Genomic DNA, 15,233 nt, shown 5'->3' on the forward strand with positions numbered 1-15,233 from the left:
TCTTAGGGAAATAAAACTGTTTTATTTCTAAATCAGTTAATATTGGTGATTAAATGTAAAACTGGAAACAAAGTGCAAACAGTGAGAAACACTTCCCCAGTCAGTGGTGGGAGGCCCAGATCCTGGAGGCTTTGACGCTGAGCACATTGCACAATTGTTTTCCATGTCAAACACTCCAAGAAAAGGATGGAGGACAGAGGAGACGTGGATGCAGCAAAAGTAGAAATGAGAAGAAGATTGTGTTTACCTGCTCTCTACATTTATTCCTCTGCCTGTTTGGGCCACTATCTGCCCTGTGCTGTTTTATGTGTCTACCTACCACCCTGTCTAGAAGCTTCTTTCTTCAATAAAACACATTTAAACTGCTGCCTGTTCAGTCTCCATTCATTTCCTTCACAGCGCTTTCTAGAAATAAATGCTGTCTGTATTGCAGGAGGAAAAACCTGCTTTTTAGAATCTGGACCAGCTCTGGTGATCTGGTTTACCTGATGTAAACAATATTAACAACGACTGTAAACCTGATTCACTGAGGATGGAAAGTGCAAACGTTCTCCTCTCATCAGCATCTTCTTTCTAGATGTGTCAAAGGTCATAGCCGGTGATGCAGGAAAGGCTTCCATCATCACCCTCGCCATCTACACCAACACACAGTCTGAAAAGTCATCAGTCACACACTTTTCCCAACAAACGTTTCCACTTTGACTTCATGTATTGTTTACTTTAAATCTGTATACATAGTAATATTCTTCCTTCTGTTTGTCCAGAGGTAATTAATACAACATGTTTAATGTACATTACACACTACATGGGCTTTTTCAGCCAGCAGACAGCCTTCAATACCGTTCACATAAATCCCCCCAAAACTGAAGTATAAATGTAGAATTAGGACCTCACTGCCTGATGTTCTTTTTTACCATCGCTGCCATGTGCTGTCACACCATTAATTCAGGTGTATCGTCTGTTCTGATGTTTGTTTTAGAAGCATGCGCTCAACATAATAAGAACACGGCGTTTTATTGGCTCTCTGGGGACGTATGTATCTAGTAATATTTGATTCTTTCAGAAAAAGACACTGATATCAAAGGTGGACAGTTAGTCCCACATGCACACAGTGAACTTTGTACACAGTCATGCAGACAGAAATATACCGTGGTGACTATGAGCCCACAGCTACTGTCATCTTGTTGAACTGGATGCTGGATGGTTGCTCCTCCCCCACTCCTCCTCACCATAGCAGCTTCTCCTCATCTTCAACTTTTCCCTTTTAAAATATCTGCTGTATTAGTCTCCACTGCATCCTATCAGTATGCAGCTGGAATATCATCTAGGTTATCTTGTTTTCTGGGACATCTCATTTAGTATATGGTATATAGGTACTGATGGTGTGACTGGGAGGTGTAGGAACAAAGAGCTAAAACCAGCCAGCAAACAAAGTGCTTCACTGGTCTGGGTTTGGAAACTTGTGTCAACGATGCTGCATCCATTTTTACTCCAACACAAAGCTTTAAATACAAATCAAACATGTTTAAATGCTTTTATTTTTGGGATATTTACCTCTTTTTAGCCAAATCAATCATCATTTTTACTGAGACGTGATATCTAATGTGTCAACTCTTTTTGCTGCCTCCTCAGATGAATCAGATGCTGGATCCACCAAAAACACTCATCTTATGGCAGGAAATATATACTAGAAAAAAGCTTTATAAATCATATAAACAGAGTTAATATAAAGTGATGTTTGCAGAAAGTATCAGTGAGCAGCAGCTTCCAGTGGCTCTGTCAGTGTTTACAAAGGACAGAATGGCCTGGTAGTCGTCACAGCTGATCTGGAACAGGAAGAAAAAGAGATTGAAAAGAAATGTAGAATTAAAATCATCTAAAATTACAAGTGAAACATAGAAAAGACAAAGTCCTAATGTCGTAGATAAATTCTTTATCAAAAGGGCTTGCTGATATTAAGAGTCTGCAGACAGAGGTCTTTAATGATCTTCCTTTATTCGGCCGAACAGGGGGACACCCCCTTCAGGATAAAAGACCCCAGACAACCTTTTGCCCAGGCATATATAGTCTGCTTGTTACTATCTTTAGACACACAGCATCCAGACAGTCAGCCTTGTAGGGCTGACTGTTTGACATCATTTTGATATCATGTTATAATGTCATACTATTAATATTCTGCTTACCAAGGACAGTACACCTGTTGTTTTTCATTTCAGGTCTGATATATTAATACTTCCACATTTCCCCCTTTCAAATATTTCAGAGTAATCGGCCCTAAGACGATACTCTGAAACTTACAATAGGGAAACCTTTTTACGCACACTTGTCCACACACGCAGGTCTCAAGCATAACATAGGAGCCAATCTGAACCTTCCGTACGAGGGCGAAAAAAACCCCGAAGGGAGAAAAAATTCCCCCGTGCCCCCCCTCTGGGCGAGCACCGGTAACTTTTGATCTTACTTGACACTCAGGCACGGGTAGGCCAGTGAACCCCTGCAGGAGACCTTCTAAGTACTATGACAGAGATTAACCATACACACATAACAAAGAAATTACATTACAATCCGTTTTTACAAGGATAACCTATTACAGAAGATTACTGACTTCAAAATTCACACGTGAATAACACAAGATAGAGTCTTTTTCCAGTCCGGAGACAAACAGGAGCGTTGGGTCACCAGCCTTCCTTTGTCTGGCTACCGCCCCTTCGTCCAACCGACTGCAGTCATATTGAGACGTCACAGGTCCAACTCAGTACGGACCAATTGGGCAGCCATGATGACAGAGGTCTGTTTCTTGAGACTCGTACTCCACGCTTTCCTCAGGGCGGGAACGATGCACATGCCAAACAAGAAAAGAAGGATCAGAACCAAAGCTGACCCAACTCCCACCTTTATCAACACATTTTTCCAGTCAGTCATTAACTGGCCCAACCAATTAAGAGACCAGTCGCTCTTCCCAGCATGCTCCCGCACCCCTCTCCCCACCCGTATTATTTTCCATGGCAGATGTAAAGGAACCATCTGGCACCGTGTTAGCTGGAATAAAAGTACAACATTTGTCTGAAATACCGAGTCACGGGTAGTGTGTAGATGTGTGCGGGTGCATGCCGGCAAGAGACCTGACTGATAATGGCATTTGGCATGTGGATCGTACTCCCCCTGGTCACTGAGGTCGCTCCCTCGTTGCGCAGTTGCCCCTCTGTTTCCTTGAGAAGGCCCTGGTGATGGGACGACGTAGTGGCTGCTGCTTCGGGTCCGGATTGGTTGAATTGTCCCTGCCGAGATCCCTGTCCCGCCCAGAAGAAGAAACCAAAGGAATGTCAAACTCAACATCATCGGGCGGCAACTCTGAATCTGCCCTGACAGGACTATCTTCGTCAGCTGCATGCGAAGCGATACTTCCCCTTTTGGGGGACTGGTCATTTGAGAACGCTGTACAATCCGACCAGTCCCCAGGGCCCGTTTTGCAGTTGTTGGTCGTAGTTGCCAACGAACAATGGTTCAGATGATGCCAAGCGAAGCTCCCTTCGACCTGGACCGCAGTCGGTGTGGCACGGACCACCGTGTAAGGACCCCGGCGTCGAGGAGTGTTCCACTTTCTTCGAAACTCCTTAATGTACACCTTATCCCCGGGCACCACTGGACCAGATGCCACAGAGACTGGTTTTGGCTCGTTCGCTTTTTCCTGAAAATAAATTGCTTTATGGATAGCAGACAACTGTTTCATATAACTGTGCAGCTCCTTCTCCAACTGCTCCAGCGGGGGTCCTTTGAAAGGACCCCGAAACTGGGGGCTCGTCATGGGACGACCTGTTAACATTTCATGAGGAGACAAATGTGTGACCCGATGAGCTTGCATGCGGTAACTCATTAGGGCCAGCGGTAATGCGTCATGCCACCGCAAACCAGTACATGCACAAATCTTATTAATTTTTGCTTTAAGTGTGCCATTCACTCGTTCCACCCCTCCCTGACTGGAGGGAGTGTAGATACTTCCATGGCGGACTTTGATTCCGAGCTGGCGCAGGACGCCCTCATAGACCTTGTTGATGAATGCTGGTCCCGAGTCTGATGAAAGGATGGATGGTAAGCCAAACCTAGGGATTACCTCACGGACCAGGAACTTTATGACTGTTCCCGCCCCCATGTCTTTCGACTGGAATGGCCTCCACCCAACGACTGAAATGATCAAAAACCACCAAAAGGTAGCGCTTACCGTGTACCGGGACCAACATGTCCACAAAATCTAAAATCAGATGACGAAACGGGCCTTCCGGGACAGGAATTCGCGCTGTGGGGGTGACAATACCTTTCGAATGTTATTTTGCGAGCATATCTCGCACCGATTTAGCGCATCCGTCACCAATGCCTGCAGGTATGGCGCCCAATAACCCCGTTGTTGTATTCGATGTATCACCTCATCTCGCCCACAGTGGTCTGGTTTATGACACTCTGGAATCAACAGAGACAAAAGTGAGATTGGATACTGAAGGCATCGTGCTGTTGTCAGAACAAGTTTGCTGTGATTGATCAACTCTGTGATTTTATGATGGGTGTAAATAACCACAGGATATGACTTAGTTATTGCAGACGCCTTTTCATACGCCATGTGAACAGCTGCGAGGCCCTGGTAGCAGGGGGGCCACCCTCGTGCTACGTCGTCCAGTTTTGTACTGTAATAAGCGATGGGTTGTTTCCTTCCACCAGCACATGAGTCTTGTGCCAATACAGCCGTTGCGTACATGTTGCATCTGTTTGAAACGTAAAGATGAAAAGTTTTATCATAGTCTGGCATTTTCAGCGCTGGGGCACTTTGCAGTTCCTGCTTGAGCACATCAAAAGCCAACAGTGCCTCCGTGGTCCACTCCAAAGATCCCCTCAAAGTCCTATCTTCAGAAGACTTCAGAAGATCCCTGAGTGGTGCCGTTTTTACTGCATAATCCTCCAACCACTCCGCACTGAATCCTGTGATACCTAAAAAGGTCATTAGTTGCGCGCATGTCTGTGGCCGCGGTGCTCGACTTATGCCTTTGAGGTGGTCAGGAGACAGAGCTATTGTTCCATGGGAGATTACTCTACCGAGGAATTCCACTTGAGGCCGACAGAATTGCAGTTTTGTCCGAGAAGCTTTGTGTCCACATTCCGCCAGTCTCTGCAGCACTTTGATTGAGTCGCGCTGACAATTTTCAATGGTGTCTGAACAAATCAATATATCGTCTACATACCGGATTAGGACGCCGCTCAAATCCAGCTCCTGTAGATCCTGACTCACCACGCGATCAAACCACACTGGGCTGCTTGTTATTCCCTGGGGCATTCTGGCGTAGCTGTATTGTCGACCTCTAAAGGTAAACGAAAACAGATATCGTGACTCTTCTGCCAGAGGGATACTGAAAAATGCTGAACAAAGATCCACTACTGTGAAAAACTTAGCTTTAGTAGGGATGGCTTTCAACAGTGTGTGTGGATTGGAGAAGTCTGCAGCGACATCTTCCAGGATGGCATTGATTGCCCTCAGATCATGGACCAGTAGGTACTTTGATTTATCTGCTTTTAGAACTGCAAGAATTGGGGTGTTACAAGGACTAGAAATCTCAATCAGCACTCCTACTTTTAAAAACCCATCAATTAGGATTCCAATCCCTTCTTCATCTGCGGGATTAAGTTTATATTGTGGCCGCCAAGGTAAAACTGCACCTGGTTTTAATTTGACAGTAACTGGGCTGGCTGAAACTGCCAGTCCCACATCCGTCTCATGTCTGGACCACAGTTGGTCCGGAACCTGTGTTAAAATATCGGTTTCCAGATCACTGTTAAAACCAAGGGGGTTGGTTTTGCATGTCATCATTATGTTTTTTCCTGGTAGCACCACCATCTGAGGTGTTGCTTGTAATGACAGATCACACCTAATCCTTAACATTGATCCATCATCTGAAAGAGAGATCAATGGGTTGTCTGTACTTCTCCATGTTAAATGCTCTGCAGTTCTTACCATCGGACTGAGGTCCCTTGAATGGTATCCTGGGTTTACCAACAGTGTAATGTGTTGTAAGGATTGAGTAACACAGTACCATTTTTCAATAAAAGTATTGTGGTTTACCTTTAATGCTGCGCCTTGGCCTCCAATCAGGATATATGGAGCCTTCAATTCTACCTTTACACCCTCTGTCTCCTTTTCCCACCTATCCTAAAAGGTTGGGCTGGCTGATGGATCAAAGAACATTGTACAGTGAGGAGGCAAGATTGGAGGAGAACCTCTCGGTGCCTGGGCCCTTACGCATGTTCCCCATTTCTCCAACTCCGACCCCAGAAGCCCCTCTATGTTCCCCAGCCAATAAACATTTGCTGGTTCTGCTTGGGGCATTCATTTGTAAAGTTCAATCCACAACTTTTCCACATATATTCCCGAAAGGGGAAGCATAAAATTTTGAGGCCCAATTTACAAAGTGCATCTCTTCCTAACAGATTGACAGGAGTTTGGTCCGAAACCAAAATGGGTATTTTAATTTCATCATTTCCTACTTTCATTTTAACGGGAGCAGTAATAGGAACCAATTGACTTTTTCCCGAGAATCCTACTGTCTTGACAAAGTTATCTGACAGGGGAAGGTTCTTGGCGAGGTGTTCCTGTATGCATGAGTGAGTAGCTCCCGTGTCGATCATCATAGAAACCTGTTGATCCCCAACTTCTACATTTATCATGGGGTCAGTGCGTGTGTGTAGGATCAACGGGTACGAACCTTCACCCATAGGATTCCCGGGACCCCCCTAAAACTGAGAGAGTCTTGGCCGAGTGCCACCCAGGGCCCCTCCTCCACCTCTTCTGGGGACAACTCCGTTTCTTCCAGGACCACCTGCCGAGAGGGGCATAAACCGTGGGCAAGCCCTAGCAAAATGTCCAAACATTCCACAATACCAGCAGCGGTTGGGTCCCTGCCACGCCCCAGACGAGGGAGTACCAAGCCTTGAGTAGGAAGGGCGGAACGGCTGGGGACCACTGGCGGCCTGTGTTGACTCAGGAACTCCAGCAGTCTGACCCGCACCTGGATCTGTGAACACAACAGCTTGAGTCTTTTCTTTCAGCTTGCCTTGCAAATCATTTAGTTGCATCTGAGTCAGTTTCCTTTGAATCTGGAGGTCCTGTTCAGAAGTCTTGCTTAGATCTCTTCTGTATCGCATTACTGCATGAATCACATGATCCCGGAACAGCTGCGAGGACATGGACGCCAGGCCAACAACGTCCTCCAGGCGCCAGGTGACTTCCTTTGGCATCGATGTGATCACTGCATTTCTGAAAAGAGTGAGCAAAACAGGATCATTTTCCACATCTTTTTCAGTCTCTAGGCGCCATCTTTTCAACAGTATGTCGATGTATGCTGCTGGATTCTGGTCATCTTTCAGAGGTTCCCCTTTTAAAGCATCAACATCAATTTTATTAGGGTACTTGGTGAGTATTCCTTTCCAAATCACCCCTTTATAGGCAGCCAGTTCCGTTCCATCTGCCCTTTGACTCAAAATCCAGTCCAGTTCATTGTCTTTGAAAAACTGTTGCATCTTAGACAACCCCAAAACCTGTGTGAAGACTTTTCAAAAGCTTTAACCCATTTGCCCCCTCCTGCGGTGATCTGTGGGAGCCCGGAGACCAAACCTGTCAAGTCCCGAGCCGGCCAAGGGTGATAATCGGCCCTCGTTCCCCTAATCAGGATTGGGAATTCTCCACCTGTGAATCTATCAGGAGGTCTATTAGGCCTATATCTTAAGTCATACTCATCCCTGGAGACCCCTGTGGACGCGCCGGGCTTTTGCAGGCACGCAGGCATGGAAGTCCCACCCCCCGAGGTCGCCCCCTCCACCTCCTCATTTAAGTCATCTATTTCCTGTTCCAACTCAACTATCTGGCTCCGTCCCAACTCACGATGTAAATCTTGTTGACGGGGCCCTAAGTTTAACCAAAAACTGTCCTCAGCTTTGCCCTTTCGAACCAATTCGGTTCGATCTTGGTAACAATTAATAATTCCAGACTGACATCGCTGCGTGCTACAATGTTTTGGGATTGTCATGTGGGGAGGAGTTTCCTGCCTTTGAGGAGAATGGGCAGAGGCCGGACGCTGTCTGACCTGGACCTGGGCTTCTCCAGTGTTTGGTGGTAAAGACAGGCTCCTCCTTTAGAGTTGAGTGGGTCTGGAACAGGAGGTGCTACCTCAGCAACCCTTGAAGCAACAGATGACCTGTCATGAATGTTACTTACGGTTCCCGACATGTCAGCATTGGCTGGTACCCCTGGAAGGGCTTCCATCAGCCCTTGCTGATTATCGAGATTAAAATTTCCATCTATCCTTATTGTTCCTGCCAATGTGGGAAAAAAGTTCAGCATTAGTACAGTTTTCGGCTTCCCCTGGATTATCTGTATATGACACCAATTCAAGCTCTCGCTTCTTTTGCCGTCTTTTAGAAGTATCTCCCGCTTTATAATCCTCAATGCGGTGTTGCATTAATTCACAAATCTGTGGGTCAAAGCTGCCTGTTACAGGCCACGAGACTTTCAAAATTTTTTTTTTTTTTTTTTTTTTGTTATTTTTCACCATTTCTGAGACATGTGCTGAATTTGTTTTATCCTGTGAGGATATCGAACAGAAACTATGGCCTCCGGTGTCGTCATTTAGTCACCACCTGCTCTTGATATAATAAGAAATTCATGCGACTCAAACGAAATCCACTTGGGTGCGCCGCAGCTCCGTCCTCCGTGCTTTCTGTTTCGGTCTCAACCCGGTGGGTGGAGCAATAGAGTCCTGTTCTGTTGGAAGGAAACCAAAAGAGTTCAGCGGTTTTATTTTAACAGGCGTAAGAATAGAACAGCTACATCCTTGTAGCAGCACAAGAGAAGAGCAGAGTTTTTTGTTATTTTGTGTGTGTATGTGTATTAGCAAGCAGCTTGGTGTCAGATTCCACCAGACCACTCTGGCATATCTTTGTGGGTTGGGGAACGAGTCAATTTATGCACTGCAATTCAGATTATAGCTCTTTTACAAAACCATGCAACATGCAATATCACTGACAGAGGCCTCTGTCTCATGCATATGTTCAGAACTTTTCCTTTTACTTATTTATTTATTTATTTTTTATATATTTTTTTTTTATCAGTACTCGCAGCGCTGCTCCAATCTCCAGTTTCACTCAGTCACGCATTCCTTTCCACATTTAGCCCAACTTCCCACACACACAAGCTCACCGGCTCACTCGGTGTCCAGTTTCGCTCAGACACGCATTACACACACATTTGGTCAAATTTACACACCGGCTTTCAGCTCACCAGTCATACATTCCTATCCATTGCATCACATACTATGCTCTTACACCCAGTCATCAGCTGTCATATTACCCTTAGTAAGAAGGGAAGTAACAGTCAACAAACAGTTTAAAACTTTTCCCTTATTTTTTTCACACAGAAGTCACAAGTTTACTTTCAGTGAGAGGGGTAAGGCAGTCAAAGGATAGTTACACACTCAGTCAGTCACACATTTCTGTCCGGTGCATCACACACTATCCGCTTCATACACACACTTCAACAGCTGAACAAATCACCATTAGTCAGAGGAGAATAAAACAGTCAAAACACAGTTTAAACTTTTCCCTTATTTCTTCACATAGAAGACATCAGTTTACTTTCCGTTAGAGGGGTAAAGCAGTCAGAAGACAATTTTCAGCTCACTCAGACACCCATTCCTATCCGCTTCACACACACTATCCGCTTCACACACACACACACAGAAGACATCAGCTGTCATATCACTCTTATTGAGAATAGAAGAACAGTCAAAGGGAGGGATATGTCAAAAGTCAGTTTTATGAAGTCTTTTTCTTTGTCATTTAATGTTGCAACAAGGTTTTTTCACAGCTGTACTGCGCTAAGCCCCTTTTACGCAGATTTCTCGGGTTAACAGAGCTTAAACCTTTCACTACTGGCTCTGTTTAATTTAGGATCAGATTTTTGATCGATCATCGCACCCTTTTTCCTCACGATCCTAGCCGTAAGCTACTCAAATCCACTTAACTGACCCCCTGTACAAGACCAGCCTATAGCATCGCAATCTTGCGGGCCCTGTATAATAACTCTTTACTAAATTTGGAACTCGAAACAGATCGATCAGTGCATTTTCATCACTTTCACTTTTACTTCACTTTCACTACTATTTTTGTTGCCAATTACTTCTTTCGCCGCTATACTGACTCTCCTCTCAAAATTCCAAGGGGCCTGCGTCCAGTCTACCCCCCGGGTTCTGATAGAGCCCTGAAATATTACACACCCACTGAAACTGACTCCCCTTCAGACCAGCCTATAAGCTCGCAATCTTGTGAGTCCTGTGTAATTTTCTCCTTAAAACTGACCTTCCTCCCAGCTACTTCTGGTAAGGCCCTGGTAAACTAACCAATATCGCCTTATACTGACCTTCCTCCCAGCTACTTCTGGTAAGGCCCTCATAAACTACTTTATTTGTGCGCACAAATTTATCTGTCAGCAGAGTCACAGCAGCTGTATAACTAAGTTCAACTTGTAGCCAGGACGGCCCTCCGCTTCGGCTCACTTCACCCAGAAGGATTTAAAATGGGGCTTACCTCCTTAAGCGGTGAGTCAAAGCGGTCCACACGTCCGGCCCCAGCGGTTAACTGGCTGGCTCGCCAAATGTCGTAGATAAATTCTTTATCAAAAGGGCTTGCTGATATTAAGAGTCTGCAGACAGAGGTCTTTAATGATCTTCCTTTATTCGGCCGAACAGGGGGACACCCCTTCAGGATAAAAGACCCCAGACAACCTTTTGCCCAGGCTTATATAGTCTGCTTGTCACTATCTTTAGACACACAGCATCCAGACAGTCAGCCTTGTAGGGCTGACTGGTTGACATCATTTTGATATCATGTTATAATGTCATACTATTAATATTCTGCTTACCAAGGACAGTACACCTGTTGTTTTTCATTTCAATTCTGATATATTAATACTTCCACACTCTAACAGAAAGTGTGTACATGGAAGTCAGTCGTTTCACTGTCTAAATATTTTCTCCTGTACAAGGTGTGTGGAGGTAAAATGCATGAAAAGCAACTTTACCTTGGAGAGGCCGTGTCCACTGAGCTCAGCGCGTTTCCCACAAAGTTTTCCACCTGCTGTGTAATGATGAAGGATGGAAATGTTCTTTCCAACGCTGGACTGGTTGGCAGAAAGCTGAAAGAGGCTCAATAACCTAAAGCAGAGGATTGAGATGAAGATAGAAAACAACACAGATTAAATGCTGTTTGAGAAACATTCCAGCAATAAGACGCTGGACTAAACTGAGGTATCTGCAGATGTTGAACCTCACTGTGTCTTTGTTTGGGCCTGTTAGCCACTGGTGAGGTCGCAGTGAGTGCAGCTCGCTATGGCGGATCACAGAAATGTTCTCTCTTACATGGAGGGAGCTCAACAACAACAACGTCTGTGTCCTTCCTTCTCCACAGTGATGTCAGCTGCAAAATACAAGCAGCACCTTGTTCACTCATCAATCCATCAATAAATAATCATTAAAAATAAGCTGCACAAAGTTTAAGATAAATGAGAGTAAAATAGATGGAATGAATGTGTGGAAATGCTTTAGAATTACTGCTCTAACAGTCACGCTGCTGGAGATGGATGGTGTGTGACACGTGGCCCAACTGCATGAATGACCTTTTTACAAGGTAGATTAGCAGCAGTGGTTACAGCTGCCTCTCCAGTTTTTAATGTCCCATATTTCCGGACATGGAGTTTGCTCTCTGCTTCCATCAGTGGCCTCCAGCTTTGGTCAGAGCTAGAGCAAGGCCGCCATGATGCTGCAGCTTTTCATTGGCAGCATTGACAACACCATCAACAACAAAGCTTGTTCAGTCTGCCTTCCATACACAGGTTTTCCTGCTTTGAGACAGTTCATCTGACAACTTCTTCACGTTATCTGGCCTCCTTTTTGCTGCTGATGAATCAGGATGTAAACGTCCATCACTTTGTAGCATCAGGGATGGTGCATCGTCTCCTGAAGCCACACTGGACATTCTCACCATGTCAGCTGCATCTGCATCAAACTGTACACATGTTATTTATTAGCTTAGACTGAATGTCATGTACTTTAGTAGACTCTCACTTTATTACCATTTACGCATCGTCACAGTTGTATCTCCCCTGGATTAATATGGTAAAAATATCATGACTCATCAAACTTTATAAAGTGAACTCAGGCTTTCTGTTAAGACACTGACAAATATCTAAATATAGATTGTACTTTGGTAAACTGCACAGTACATCTTCATGTTTCTTAGACTATGTTTTATTTAGCTGTGATAACTAGTATTACTAAACTCACCGTGATGACTCGTGTTCTGGAGAGGGTTTCTGTTCCTGTCCGTCAGTGACCACAGATGTTGGGTAGTTGGGGAAACAAGCTGTGAACATGAAGAATCCCATGAAATGCTGATATCACCCCGTTCTAACTGAAGTACACAGAAACATTGACTCATGTTATTAACACACATGTTGTCGCTGCCGTACCTTGTAGCAGTCATCGCAAACAATGTCTGATAACTGGTCATGTGACTGGTTATCAGCTTTGTAAATCAAGCCAGGATTAATAAAGCCCAGTCTATCTACAAGCACGTTCACATAGAAGGGGGTGTTTGCAGCAGACGACCAACACAAACATGAACAAGTCTGATGTCAACAGAGCAGCACGTTTGCTAAAGAACAAGAAAACTAGAACATTTGATAAAATGATGGATTGAAACACATAATCCATCTAAAAGCAACATACAGCAGCAGCAGCTGCACAAGCAGGAAGTACAGTTGGACTAAAACATGTGACTGTAGACATACAGTATGTATACATACGTCAATAGTTTTATAATATCATCGTCCATCATCAGGGTCCAAGAACATCTTTAAATAATTGTATTCCAGCAAATATAAACTATATTGCAACGTGAGCATGGATCCTGTCTCTGGGACTCTGGACAAAAGACACAAGGAAGAAATTAGCTTAATCCACGATCTCTATCCTTGATATGAAACACTGGGAATGCCAAAGGGCTTAAACTATCTCTGAACCACAGCTGTAGTCAGCAACATAAAATAGTTAAAGCGGAAGTTACCACATGGAGCAGAAATCTTCATCTGGAATAACTTCTTTTTTCCATGTAAAGCTAAATACATGTAAGATCAGCTGTGATGTGTCAGACTGTGGGGAAGGCTTGCTGTGGCCATTTCTTGGTTTTCCATGTTCCTCAGACAGGACGTGTGTTGACTGAGATGTGAGGGAAGGCATGTCCTGAATAAACACAACAGCTGGAGACAGAAAAATATTCCAGCAGGAAAAGTTTTAAAAAGCATCAAAAGATCTTCACAATATAACGTTGCTTCTGTGCAGGAATTCTGTGTTTCTAAAAGCAGAATAAAAACTAGTCAGTAGAAAGAAAATGAGCTTTTATTGTCCAGGCTGACAGACTACAACCTTAAACAATAAAGTGAGATGTGGTGTGCTGTGGAAATCATTGTGAAGCTCTCAGTCGTCTTTATGTTCTCCTGTGTGGAGAAACGTGGACAGCGGTAGACTGAGAATCCCTTTTTGTCTGTGATTATATCAGCACATAGCACGTTAATCCCAACACATGCTGATTATTAACATCATGTCACCTTTACCTTCGGCCCTTTGGTCTCCTCAGAAAGAAAAGGCTTTGTGATGGATGGAACATGTACACCTCTCCTCCTCTGTGTCTTCTGTTTCCAGCGTTCCACATCCACCCTGTGGGTCTGGATTACAACACACAGAGAGCAGCAGCTAGTTGCTATGAATGGAACATCGGGCATATCCAGCTTTTATCTTTGGATTAGATGATGATCGTTCAACAAAGAACAGTGATGACGCAACAAGGAAATAACATGACGTAAACACTCAGCTTGATATCAGACTCATATCCTGTCCACCAAATAATAAAGATCACATTAAAATATTTTCATCATATTTTTATTTTTATTTCCATCTTTGAGGGTTTAATTTCATGATTAAACTTTCTGCTCCTTTATTTATTTCCATTAGTTGCTTCTGACAGTTTTTACTTCATTTATTAGAGAATTTCTTGATGTTTTCAGGCTTTGAGTCTTTAACTTGTGAAATGTGAGATTTAAAAGATCCAGATTTAATGAGATGAAGTCAAACTCAGACCTTCTGCAGCTGCTCCTCTTCATCATTCAGAGCAGGTGGATGGAGCTGGATCGAGGTCTGGACCACAGGGATGGACGGGGACTCACCTCTCTGGGGAACAGGGAAGCATCTGGGCGGTCCTCTGCCTTCAGGTTCAGGTCAGAACTGGACAGAACTGAGGCGCTGCTGGTGCTTCTGGGCCAGCCGGCTACACATCTGTGAAACTGATCCAGAATCAATGACTGTGTCCTCATCAATGAATGTGCTGGACAACAGTTTTGTCCATGAAAGAAGAAGAAGTCCAGTATGACGGATGCTGGTCCTGGTTTTATTATTCTGACTTCAGGAACAAGTTTTGGAGGCGACTTCATTAAATACAATAAAACACACTGACAGTGAAAACTAACAGGATTAAAGAAGAAACCAGTTCAAACTGGTGTAAAAGTGGCATTAAAAGGTGAAATGATGAGCGGTGGTGGCTGCTGGACTTGTTCAGGATGGGTCCTGCAGAGCCAATGAAAGATTGTTTGTAGATGTTCTTACGGGCCAGAGGAGCTTTCTAGCGTGGGCCTGATGGCAGCAGCTGGAAGGAGGGATGAAGAGGGTGTGATGGTCCTCTGTGATCTGGGAGGTTTTCCTGATCACAGAGAGCTGCTGCAGCTCAGAAAGAGCTGTTTGTGCTGAGCATCATTTTGCTGGCCTGACTGAGGAAAGCAGAGAGTTTGCTTTTGTGTTTGATGGACAGGAAGCCGTAGCAGGATGAAATATTGAAGATTTCCTCAGCAGGTGGAGCCTTTTTCTGCTTTCTTCCAATCAGAGTCTGCGTGGTGACTAAAAGACCGGCAGGAGTCCGTCTCTGTTCCCACATATTTAAAAACGCCTCCCTGTTCAGTGGCTTGACTCTGGATACTAAGGGGGGTAAAAACCTCTCTCTGCCCCCACAGCACAACTCCTTGGTCTTTGTAGGATTTAGCTCCAGGAAATCTTGGCTGAAAGTCTGAAGCAAATCACTGCCTGCCTGCTGAGAGCTGG

General features: G+C 44.5%; 2 long non-coding RNA genes across 2 annotated transcripts; both read right to left on the bottom strand.

The window, feature by feature from the left end:
• Positions 1–1,724: 1,724 nt before the first annotated feature.
• On the bottom strand, positions 1,725–11,406 carry LOC121647003. Its single transcript, XR_006011746.1, has 3 exons — positions 11,361–11,406; positions 11,111–11,243; positions 1,725–1,826 (listed from the first exon to the last, which is right to left on the bottom strand). It is a non-coding gene; the product is annotated as an uncharacterized LOC121647003 (long non-coding RNA).
• A 997-nt stretch (positions 11,407–12,403) lies between these two features.
• On the bottom strand, positions 12,404–13,797 carry LOC121647023. The gene is made up of 4 exons (XR_006011764.1): positions 13,700–13,797; positions 13,153–13,345; positions 12,893–13,010; positions 12,404–12,450 (listed from the first exon to the last, which is right to left on the bottom strand). It is a non-coding gene; the product is annotated as an uncharacterized LOC121647023 (long non-coding RNA).
• Between the last annotated feature and the right edge of the window lie 1,436 nt (positions 13,798–15,233).

This window comes from Melanotaenia boesemani, chromosome 10 (genome assembly GCF_017639745.1).
Source record: "Melanotaenia boesemani isolate fMelBoe1 chromosome 10, fMelBoe1.pri, whole genome shotgun sequence".
NCBI classification, from domain to species: Eukaryota; Metazoa; Chordata; class Actinopteri; order Atheriniformes; family Melanotaeniidae; genus Melanotaenia; species Melanotaenia boesemani.